The sequence below is a fragment of the Dipodomys spectabilis genome, unplaced genomic scaffold (assembly GCF_019054845.1).
Source record: "Dipodomys spectabilis isolate Male_0828 unplaced genomic scaffold, ASM1905484v1 ptg000207l, whole genome shotgun sequence".
In the NCBI taxonomy this organism is placed as follows: Eukaryota; Metazoa; Chordata; class Mammalia; order Rodentia; family Heteromyidae; genus Dipodomys; species Dipodomys spectabilis.
The window spans coordinates 14344636-14357515 of record NW_024870884.1 but is presented as its reverse complement, the minus strand read 5'-3'; positions in this window follow the sequence as shown (position 1 = coordinate 14357515).

Below are 12880 nucleotides of genomic sequence, written 5' to 3'. Positions count from 1 at the left end.
TTTATGTTGTTTCTCAGGAGTATTGAGTCCCATGGGTCACTACAAGTTTATGGCTCACAGACCTGTGACCACAATGCAAATGGGGGAAGATAAATGTGGACAGGACCCAAAGCTTTTAAAATCCTTGGGCCTAGAGTCCCCCTCCCATCCCAGACTTCCACCTCAGTGTCTTGAACACCTCCAGCGCTGGCCTGTCACCAGAACTCTGGATTTGCCTGGCAGCAGGTGCTGGGGGGTCCCACGCATCGCCACTGTGGAGCCCGCAGCATCCTCGCCCTGCTGATTAATTGCATAATTAACCGGAAGCCACATGTTGCCACTCACAAGGAATTCACTCTAAAAATATTTTCGTACCAAAAAAAAAAAAAAAAACCCCAACCCACAACAAAAACTAAAAATACCCCCCTCTACATTACCCAGAGAAAGCTCCTGTGTACCCCACACCCTCGGCAATCCTGTTTCTTAGTGGGGGACAGGAAGGGAAGAGTTGGGGGTCCTGAGACAGGAAGCTAGCAAGGCATCGCTCCTGTCTGGGGAGGGGTAGGCTCGGGCCTCATTTTTGCCCCCACTACTTACCTAGTATTCTCCAGTTACCACGGGGGATTACCCAGAAAGGCCTGTTTATACACAAGCCTGGTGTCAGGGAGGCTGTGGCAGTATCATGGGAGACAAGAAGAATTTGTGATATGGGGGCCTCCTCACCCGCACCCTCGTCCAACAAAGATGCCCTGCCTTGTCCTTCTGCTCCGCCATCACGGCCTCCTTCAGTGCAGCTCCCTGTATGGAATAGGGAGGGGCCGTTTTGTGGTAGAAAAATTGGAAAACAGTAAAATGTAAGCCATCAAAAGCAAACTGGAATCCTAGCTACTAGAAAGGCTGAGATGTGAGGTTTGTGGTTTAAGACCAGCACAAGCAGACAAATTTGAGAGACTCTTATTTTCAATTAACCAGCAAAGAGCCAGTAGTGGAGCTGTGGTTCATGTGATAAAAGACCAACCTTGAGTAAAAAAAAAACTGTGAGAGTGTGAGGCACACACACACACACACACACACACACACACACACACAGAGCAAAAAGACATCCAACCAGATAGGTACTATTCTATGCCTTGTAGTTGGGGAATTCTTTTGGGGGTTTTATTTTAATTTTTTGTGCCAATCTTGGGGTTTGAATTCAGGGCCTGGGTGCTGCCCTTTAGCTTCTTTTGCTCAAGGCTGGCATGCTATCACTTGAGCCATAGCTCTACTTCTGTCTTTTGGGTAGTTAACTGAACTAAGAGTCTCACAGACTTTCCTGCCTAGCTGGCTTTGAACCAGGTTCCTCAGATCTCCACCTCCTGTGTAGCTGGGATTATAGGTGTGAGCCACCAGCACCCAGCTGTAGTTGGGGAATTCTTCAAGGCCCCCCCCCACCCCCACTGCTAGTCCTGGTTTTGGCCTGTGTGAAAGGCCTGCATCCTGGGTGCCCTTCACCTCATCTCTGAGGTAGGAGGTAAAACCTTGGTATTTCCACTGGCTCTTCTGGCACCTAAGTACACCTCCAGACCCTCCCTTCTAGTGCCAGCCAGGGAGGTTAGGCCTAGAGGGGGAAAGCCCTCCTTATCACAAAGGCAGGTGTGAGCATAAGCTGTAAACCCTGCTTTTCCTGAGCTAGCCCACGTGTGGGAGTGACAGGTGAGGACTCCTTGCTATACTGCCAGCCCCTAGTCTCTCGCAGAACCCAGGCAGGTATGGCAGGGTCAGGAGCAGAGTGTGGCCTATAGGGACCTGCAAGCACAGAAGTTCCACACACTTTAATTTGCTGACCCCTGATTTACACAGTGAACATACAGTTTAATCTCAAGAGACATGAGGATGTGGGCAACTTTGTTTCTGTATGTATCTCCCCCTCCTCCCCCACCCCAAGTTGGTGGGGCTTGAACTCTGGGCCTGGGCATTGTCCCAGAGCTCTTCAGCTCAAGCTACAGTACCACTTCTGGTTTTCTGATGGATAACTGGAGATTAGAGTCTTGTGGACTTTCCTGCCTGGGCTGGCTTTGAACTGTGATCGTCAGATCTCAGCCTTCTGAGTAGCTAGGTGCTCAGCGTAACTTTGTTTCTGTTTTGCTATCCTTCCTTTTCCTCAGAGTTCCAAAATGGCTGCCATGTTCCAGCCATCACACCTACCAAGAAGGAAAGAGGCAATACCCTTATCCACTTCTGCCCTTTGTGTATGTGTGTGTGTGTGTGTGTGTGTGTGTGTGTGTGTGTGTGTGTGTGTGTGTTTTGCCAATTCTGGGGCTTGAACTCAGGGTCTGGACACTCTTCCTGAGCTTCCTTTGCTCAAGGCTAGCACTCTACCATTTGAGCCACAGCGCCACTTCCAGCTTTTTCTGTTTATGTGGGATTGAGGAGTCGAACTTCATGCATGGTAGGCAAGTACTCTACCACTAGGCCACATTCCCAGCCTACAACACTTCTGTCCTTTTTTTGGTTTCTTTTGAGGAGCCAAAGGCCCATTGTCAATAGCTTCTTATCTTCGCGAGAGCAGAGGTCATGAGGCTATTCTTCATTGCAAGAGTCTGGCAAAGGAAACTTCAATTGCTATGACTGGGTTGGACCAAATAGAATGGCAACCTTTGAAAGTAAGCATACTAGAATTCCAAACGAAAGCAGGTACTAAGCTGGGCACCAGTGGCTCATGCCTATAACCATAACTACACAGGTGGTTAAGATCTAAGGATCGTGGTTCAAAGCCAGCCCACACAGGAAAGTCTGTGAGACTCTTATCTCCAATTAACCAGCAATAAGCCAAGTGGCTCAAGTAGTAGAGTTACCAGCCTCAAGTAAAAAAGCTCAGGGGCAGTGTTCAGACCCTGAGTTCAAGCCCTCGGACCATCACACACACACACACACACACACACACACACACACACACACACACCCCATTTTTATCTTTAAGCAATTGTACAATGTGATTTCAATTCAACATGTTAGTTTCTGTGAGTTTTTCACAACAAAAACGTTAAGCTGGGTCCTGGTGGCTCATGCCTGGCTACTCAGGAGGCTGAGATCTGAAGATTGTGGTTCAAAGTTAGGTTGAGCAGGAAAGTGCAGCAGTCCCTTATTTCCAGCAAAAAGCTGAAAATGGAACTGTGGCTCAAGTGGTAGAGTATCAGCCTTGAGTAAAAAAGATAAGGGACAGTAGTACCCAGGCTCCCAGTTCAAGCCCCCAGTACTGGCACCAGAAAAAAAAAGATATAAATGTAACTCTTGGAGCAAACACTGAAAATAGGAAACAAAGGGCTATAGCTATGGAGCCAAAAATAGGAGATACAATGTAATCACAACACATACTTGATTAATTCAGAAGGGAGGCAAAAAAAAAAAAAAAAAGAGGCAAAAAAGGAGAAAACACAGATGCATCTCCACTTCTGGAACATTCCATGAGGCATAGTGTTGACTCACCCCAACAACAGAAGCATGACAGGTCAAAATTATTTTTAAAAACCTAAACATTTAAAGTTGCTAGAAATTATCCAGGAGAATATAGAAAATGAATAAATATTTTTCTAAGAAAACAGACTAAGTCTCAGCCAGAACAATGAAGTCTCCAGCATTTAAACAGGAACTGGTCCTTCTCCCTGGCACCTGCCCAAAGTTTCTGTGTGTGTGTGTGTGTGTGTGTGTGTGTGTGTGTGTGTATGTCTGTGTGTGTGTGTGCGCGTGTGTGTGCACGTGCACGAGTGTGCACTAGTCCTGGAGCTTGAACTCAGGGCCTGGATGTTGTCCCTGAGCTTTTTTTACTCAAAGCTAGTGCTTTACTATTTGAGCCACAGCTCTACTTCTGCCTTTTTGCTCTTTAATTGGAGATAAGTGTCTCACAACTTTCCTGCCTGGACTGGCTTCAAACTATGATCCTCAGATCTCAGCCTAGTTAATAGCTGGGATTATAGGTGTGCGCTCTGCAATAGCTCCTTTGGATGGGTCAGTGTGGCCAAGAAGACAAGGCTTCTTGATCTCTTCATATGCATAGCCCAATGCTGGTGGTTCACACCTGTAATCCTACCTCCTTGGGAAGCAGAGATAGAAGAATCAAGATTTCAGACTAGGAAAACTAGATGTGGTGATGCATACCTAGGATCCCAGTAAGAATGGGAAGCTTAAAAGTAGGGAGATGGAGGCCCCAGCGTTCACACATTAGACCCCATCCTCAAAAAACAAAACTAAACAGACACAAAACAGAGAAATGGGCACTGGTGGCTCACACCTGTAATCCTACCTACTCAGGAGGCTGAGATCTGAGGATCCTGGTTCAAAGCCAGCCCAGGCAGAAAAGTCACTGAGACTTTTATCTCCAATTAACCACCAGAAAACCAGAGTGGCACTGTGGCTCAAAGTGATAGAGCACAAGCCTTGGGTAAAAGAGCTTAGGGACAGTACCCGGGCCCTGAGTTCAAGCCCCAGGACTGCCAAAAAAAAAAAAAAAAAGGAAGAAAGGAAGGAAGGAAGGAAAGAAAGAAAGAGGGAAGGAAGGAAGGAAAAAAAATAAAAACAGGGCTAGAGGTGTGGCTTAGATGTATTACATCAGCCTAGCAAGTGACAGGCCTGAGTTCAAGACCCATAATGTCTCCCCCACCCCACCACCACCACACACAATCATCGTGAAACATAGTACCTGGTAAACAGAATATGCCTCCTGTAAAATCCCTAGATTTTACAAATCCAACCTTGAAGGAAAAAGAATCTTTGCAGATGGGATTGAAGAATCAATCATTTATTTTATTCTCAAGATGAGATTATCTTGGATCACTTGAATGGGTCATAAACACCATCACACCTGCCTTTCTGAGGGAGGCAGGGTAGACAGGACAGATGACAGAAGTCTGTGACAGCATAGGCAGAGAATGAATGATGAGGCCACAAGCCCAGGAATGCAGGTCAGCCGCCACCAGGAGCTGCGAGAGCCACTGAATAGACTCTACAACCACAGGATATATAGTGTTCCCAACACTTTGATCTTGGATCAGAGACCTTGGCTTTGACTTCTGACCCTCAGGACTATTTAGGATTAATTGCTGTCACTACATCTGTGATAATTCATTATAGTATTCATTTAAACACACACCACACACACACACACACACACAGAGATTCATGGCATCTCAGTTGGAGAGGCAGGTCACAGTTGTTTTTTTTTTGCAACTGCATGCCAGTACTGGGGTTTGAACTCAGGGCCTTGAATTCTCATCTGGCTTTTTCACTCAAGGCTGGTGCTCTACCACTTGAGTCACAGCTCCTCTTCTGGATTTTTAGAGTCTCACAGACATTTCTTTTTTTCTTTCTTGCTTTTTTGGGGGAGTCAGTTGTGGGTCTTGAACTCTGGGCTTGGGTACTATCCCTCAGCTCTTTAGCTCAAGGCAAGTGCTCTACCATTTCAGCCACAGTGCCACTTCCAGTTTTCTGGTAGTTAATTTGAGATAAGAGTCTCACAGACTTTTCTTGCCCAGGCTGGCTTTGAACCTCAATCCTCAGATATCAGCCTCCTGAGTATCTGGGATTACAGGTGTGAGCCACCGATGCCTGGCTTCACAGACATTTCGAACTGGGCTGGCTTTAAATCACTATCTTCAGATCCCAGCCTACTGAGTAGCTAGGATTACAGGTGTGAGCCACTGGCTCCTGGCTCAGATCATCAATATTTATCAGCTCCTTCAACTGAGTTTTAGAGTAAATTCCAGACAAGGACTGCAGAGAAGTTGGAGACTCTACTTTTATGAAGACAATTGTAAAGATTTAACTAAAAGGAATTTAAGTCAGTGCATTAAGGTTTCAGAATACAAGGTTAGCAGGGGAAAACCAATTGTAACTTCCTTATCTAAATGAAGAAATTGAGCATGTTGACACATGCTTGTAGTCCCAGCTATTCAGAGAGCATAGAGGATCATGGTCTGAAGCCAGCCCTTGACAAGAACACAAGAGTGTATATGAAGGATCCCTTCAATCAAAAATGGCTGAAGGCAGAGCTCAAAGGTAAAGCATTTGCTAAGGAAGTACAAGGTCCTGAGTTCAAACCCAAGTACTACCACATAACAAAACAAAAATACCAAATAATATGCATTTGTAAACACTTGAAATGAGCATACCCAAAGTGAATTTTAGAAGTTCTATTTACAACATCAACATAATAAAATATTTTAAAAATCATTTATCTGAAGAGAAGGAGAGAGGGAAAGGAGTGGGGGAAGAGAGGAAGAGGGAGAGAGAGAGGAAGGGAGGAAGCCTAGCTCAGACTTTTGTAGTTAGGGATAAGTCCTTAGTTCAATCTTCAATAATGACAAAAAGGATATCAAAACTAAAAAATGAGTTTTTTGGAGAGGGGGAGGAGACTTTTCTTGTATGTGTCAGTCCATCCCTGAGTTTATGTTCAAGTCTGGTGCTCTACCACTTGAGCCACAGCTCTCCTTCTGGTGTCTGGGTGGTTAATTGGAGATAAGAATCTCATGGGCTTTCCAGACTGGGGTGGCTTCAAATCATAAAATCACAATCCTCAAATCTCAGCGTCCTGAATAGCTATGATTACAGGTGTGAGCCACAGGTGCCCAGCTTATAAAGACTAGTGTGTGTGTGTGTGTGTGTGTGTGTGTGTGTGTGTGTGTGTGTGTGTGTGTGTAGATAGCTACAGTGTTTATAAATTCTCAGCAGGGTGCTATCATCTATCTTGTCTCAGTTTGGGAGTGAAAATGGATGAAATTCCTTATTGTACCCTTAGCAGAGGTAGACTTATTTATATATTGCTCTTTTTTAACTTACCCTTTTCCATCTTATTTTAGATATACCATGGTCCAGTCCCAGGCTTTGGTTCTGACCAGTATTCATCAGGGATTCATGAAGCTCAAGAGTTCAAGCTCACCTCTTTTGGAAGATTCTCTCTAGCCAGATGCTGACAGTTCCTGGCTTGCTTTTTTGGATTTCCATGGTCTCTTGTTTGACTTGAGAAGCTCTTACTTTCTGGCTAATTTATTTTTATTTTTTTCTACTTTCTGGCTAAATTTTAAAACACTCTTGATTTTTTAAAAACATTTTGTTCAGATTATCTGTTGTTTTCCAAAGAAGATCTATCATCCAGGTGCCCAGCCTGCCATATCATCCAACTTTCCAAATAGTATGATTTCAAAATAATTCAAGCCAGGCACCAGTGGCTCACACATATAATCCTAGCTGCTCCGGAGACTGAGATCTGAGGATCATGGTTCAAAGCCATCTGGGGCAAGAAAGTCTATAAGATTCTTATCTCCAATAAACTACTCAAAAAAAGCCAGAGATGGAGCTGTGACTCAAGCATTAGAACATTAGCCTTGAGCACAAAGAGGCTCAGAGACAGTGCCCAGGCCCTGAGTTCAAGCCCTAGGACCAACACACACACACACACACACAATTTCAGTAGCTGAACATCTGCGGCTCATGTTTATAATCCTGACAGAAGGCTGACATCTGAGGATTGCAGTTCAAAGCCACCCTGGACAGAAAAGTTGGTGAGATTCTTCTCTCTAACTAACCACCAAAAAGCTAGAAGTGCAGGTATGGTTCAAGTGATAGAGCATCAACCGTAAGCAAAGAAGCTTAAGGACAGCACCCTAAGTTCAAGCCTCAGTATGGTCACAAAACAAACAAACAAACCCTATTGGGCATACTGTGTCTTTAAGGTTTGGGAGGTCTCAATCTCCCTGTCTAATCTCTCCTGTAACACATGCTCATTGTATGGACAGAATGCAGGGACTGGGCTAGGAAGGTGGCTCAGTGGTAGAGCGCTTGCCTTGCATGCCTGAGGCCCTGGGTTTGATTCCTCAGCACCACATAAGCAAAAAGAAAAAAGTCAGAAGTGGCGCTGTGGCTCAAGTGGTAGAGCACTAGCCTTGAGCTGAAGAGCTGAGGGACAGCGCCCAGGCCCAGAGTTCAGGCCCTACAACCGGACCCCCCCAAAAAAATAAACAGAATGCAGGGACTGGTTGGGTTTGTGGGGCTCCCTTCATCTCCACAGTAGCCTGGGGTGGAGGGGAGGGGAAGCTGAGAGAATTCTGAAACCCTCTATGCTAGGCTCTATTCTGACCTTCTTTGCATCATTGGCTTCTAAGAATCTGATGAAAGCAAACATTCAGAGTAGAACATGGTGAATGAAGACAGTCTCTGTGGGGTACACCTTTTGGGGGAGGCAACAGGGTCCTCTGATTCTGGGGATATCTGATCCTCAGAATTAGAGGTGTGCAAGAGGCTACCCCCATTTACCAGCACATCTTGAGTCTGCTGTAGGCAGCACACGGGGCTCAAGCCAGCTGTGCCTGGATCAGCTACCAAGGTCATGATTTAGGCAGAGGTGGCCCCCTCATGAGTTCCAAACTCCTCCAGGAATTCTTTGAGCCTCCACAGAGACACTGGCCAAAGGATGAAGTCTCCAGGAGCCATCTGGCCCTAAAATCCATCCAAAGCACTTTCCCTGCCAGTGATGACAGAGTCAGGTCAGTGCTGCCTTCCTGCTGGCGCTGTTGTAGGGCTGGGAGCATCTTGGGCCAGGACCTTTCTCGCTGTGCAGGCAATAGACCCTGACAGCGTGTCCTGCAAACAAGGACGGAGCCATGGGCCACAGCTGTCTGTGTGGGAAACTCCTTCCTACCCTGGGCAGCCCTTTGGGTCTTGATGAGATCATACAGAAGGGGAGAAGGGGGGGGGAGTGCCTTCTATTTCTGGAACTTCAGAACAGATGCCCCAGAGGAGGATCAGTCCCGAGTATTCATTTGACATGAAACACCCTCCACCCTCAGAGGAGAAGATGGGACCCAGCATGGGTAAGGCCTTGCTAACTCTGTCCAGTAGCAGCTAGTGCTAGCTCCCCCTGCACAAGACCCCCCAAGAAGCAACAGCTAGCATTTTCTCAGGGCTCACTGCCGTTGTTGGCTGTCTCAGCTGTCTTTGGGGCCTGGCCAGCCCCCCCACACCATAGGGACAAAGCCCACAGGCAGTGGCTCAGCTGCACAGCTCAGAGCTCTGTCCTGGGCCTCCCAAACAATTTTTTATTAAGCATGCCTTTCTGTTTATGCACTACTCACTTTTGGAGTGTTTATAGCCAAAAACCATCCTAACCATATATTAAAACCCACACAGGGATTTCCCAAGGTAGACTCCTTAGAGGCAAGTTCTGCACCGCTGATGACATTTCCAGAATTGTTACCTGGGCATCCTGGTGTAGACCCAGACACTGACCCTGATGGAGTCTCACCCAGAAAAAGACAGTTTCCTAGGGGAGCCCAGGGCCTGAAGACACAGAGGGCCCCCACCCGAGTTCTGGCCTGCTTCAGTAACTCGATCTGGACCTCTGTTTTCTCATCTGGAACCAGAGGAAGTGATCCTTGCCTCGCTTGTAATAATCATCATGCTTAAACTGAATTGCTGTTATTTCTAGGATGTCCCCAAACAGCCCTCAGACCAGCTGTGTCTGACTCCACAGTCCAGCACTCCTCCTCAACATGGCACGGGTCCCCGTGGCTCCTCCACCAACTAAGCAGCCTGTGATGCTGTGGCCGGGAGTCTAGCTTGCTGTGGACTCCTGAGAGGCCTGGGAAAAGGGGGTTTTCCAGCTCCCCATGCTCCTTGGGTTCCTACACACCACACACATATCACAAACCATGCATGCATTCACGCACACATCCATGCCCATGTACCTACATACATACCACGTACATACGTACACACGTGTGCATGCATGCTGTCTTGGTCCTCCCTTGGCTCAGCCTGCAGCACAAGTCTGGCTGCCCAGCTAGTGTGACCCCAAGAAAAGAGAGCAAGTCAGGTGCAGTGTGTCTTCTCCAGGCCTTTGTTGGCCTCATTTACCAATCTGTGCTGAGCCAGCCTGGAGCCTGGAAGTCAAGCCCTGTCTCTGCTCTGGTGAGAAGCCTAGTCACTTCCTGACACCGCTGGGGCCCATCCTCCATAACTAGTGTCTAGCTGGTCGCCAGTGCTCCAGACCTGTGCAGGGGGGTCATTCCTACTCTCTACTCAGGGTTGCATTTCCCTGTGAACCCCAGGTTCTTAAGCACCCCCTTCTGGCTGGGACTCTGCAGGGGCCCCTTGTCTCCTCCACTCTTCTCTGCATGCTGGGCTCTGTGTGTCTCCTCCTGGGGCAGGGCTGGGCCTGAAAGGCCAGGAGGGAAGTGAGAGGAAGAGGAGGAAGCAGCTCTAGTCACTGAGTCTGGATGGAGACCCAGAGTCTCCAAGGGAAGGTCCAAGAAGCAAAGAAAAGTTCCAGCAGGGACAATGGACAGATGGTGAGGCCTTGTAGAAGCAGAGTTAGAGGCTCCATGTTCCAAAGCAAATGCTGGGGGGGGCGGGGGGGGGGGGAGGATAGTGTTTCCCTGGGGACAGCAGCTGTAGCAAGGTGCCTACTGTGCTGCGGAAATAATGACAGCAACCCTCTGCCTGTCCTGCCATGGGCATCCCTTGAATCTGTGGTTAGTTCCTCTCACACCACCAAAGCCAGGACCTCAGAGTCTCCAGAAGCAAAGACCTCTTCTCTTTGCACCCTCTTCCTGGCTACCCAGAAATCATTGTGGCTGCTGCTCAGGTGCCATCTTGGCACATAGCTTGGGTGTGCGTGGTGGAGAGGGAGGCCTCGGGGTCATCTACAACAGAACCTGGCAGAGTCCTTGGCCTTCACTAGCCACCAGCATGGACAGTCAAGAGGACACCCACCCACTGGAAGGCCTGCCCCCCACACTTAGGGGAGCAGGGTGGGCTGAAGGCTGCCCCTTCATCTGAGTGGAGAAGGGAAACCCATTGGGAATCATGAGGCAGAGAGGGATTGACCAGCCCAACTTGGACACACCTTGGACCTTTGGAATTTGTCCAACCAGAAGGGACAGAAGTCAGCTACAGCATTGGCAGTAGCTGAAGAGAGACACCGAGACTTGAACTCACACATAGGATCTCCGGATCTCTTTAAGGCATGAGCCACAGGTAGACTAGAGAAGAGATATTCCAGGGTGGGTGTGAAATCACACAAAGGATTCTTCACCAGCATAAGTGACTTTGAGATCCATCTATCTAGTCCCCAGACCATGTCTCTGAACCATGTCACTTGTCAGTACCAAAAATCAGACAAAAAAAACCCTAGTCAGATGCCAGTGCTTGCTGCCTGTAATCCTGGCCACTCAAGAGGCTGAAATATGAGAATTTCAGTTCAAAGCCAGCCCAGGAAGGAAAATCTGAGAGACTTTTATCTCTAATTAATAAGCAAAACCCAGAAGGGAAGGTATGGCTCAAGTGGTAGAGCACCAGCTTTGATCAGTGAAATAACACCAGCCTTCAGTGTATAACATGAATACAACTAATGTAAGAAACTGGCTGGAGATATCCCAGGCACAAATTCTCTCCTGTGGTAACATCTTGTAAAATACCACAGTGCGGGGCTGGGAAGGTGGCTCAGTAGTAGAGTGCTTGCCTTGCATGCATGAGGTCCTGGGTTTGATTCTTCAGCACCACATAAAGCAGAAAAAGCCGGAAGTGGCGTTGTGGCGCAAGTGGTAGAGTGTTAGCCTTGAGCTGAAGAGGTGAGGGACAGCACCCAGGCTCAGAGTTCAGGCCCCGTGGGGCCTGACACACACAAAAAACAAACCCACAGTGGATGCCTTGAGAAAAAGAAGCTCAGAGACAATGCCCAGGCCCTAAGTTCAAACCCCAGGACTGGTGCGCGCTCTCTCTCTCTCTCTCTCTCTCTCTCTCTCTCCCCCACCCCACTTCTCTCACACACACCACAGCATGAGCTATATGCATTCAAGGTTCAATTTTCTTCTCAATGCTTCAATATGTAAAACTTGAGCCAAGCCAGCTAGAAATCTCTAAGACATTTAATTAAGCACATGTGTGTGACAGAGGCCAAAGTATATATCCATCCTACAGAAAAGATATAAGAAATAGTTTCTTGAAACAGTATGTATGTATAGTTATACATAAAGTAACAGACTAATTCACTATCAACTTCACAATTTCTAGAAAATACTATGAAAAACAGTTTACAGTAACTATTATTTTGCTAATACTGATGTGTGTGGCATGCTCTGGATAAAAATTTTACTGCAGGCTCACGCCTGTAATCCTAGCTACTCAGGGGCCTGAAATCTGAGGATCACGATTCAAAGCCAGCTCAGGCAGGAAAGTCCGTGAGACTCCTATCACCAACAAACCACTCAGAAAAAGGCAGAAGTAGAGCTGTGGCTCAAGTGGTAGAGTGCTAGCCCTGAGCAAAAGAAGTTCAGGGACAGTGCCCAGGCCCTGAGTTCAAGCCCCAGGATTAAAAAAAAATAATGCGAATAAAATATGTATGACCAACAGAACAAACCGAAACAAAATAGCACAGTGAAGACTCACATTCAGCATGGATGTCATTGTGACCACTGTCACCTTGTGCAGCCCTGTCTGCTTTACCCACTGTCTTCTTTGTGATCCCTGGTACCCGATGATGCCTTTCTTCATCTGAGCACTGCTGTCATTTTGAGAATGTTATATAAAGGGAATCATTAGATTATGAAACCTTTTGACATTGTCTCCCCTGCATGCCCCCCCCCCCACTCAGCACAGATCCCCGGAGATCCATCTGAGTTGTTCTGTGCATCAGAAGTAGATTCATTTCTAAGGGTGACAAGGATTCCCTGCAGTGGATTGCACTAGCTGCTTAAGTGCATCTGCAATGGTCTCTCGTTTTTGTACTATTATGGAAAAAAGCTGCTGTGAATCTCTCTCTCTCTCTCTTCTCTCTTCTCTCTTCTGTCTGTCTGTCTGTCTGTCTGTCTGTCTGTCTCTCTCTCTCTCTCTCTCTCTCTCGTACCAGTATTATGGCCTGAACTCAGAGCCT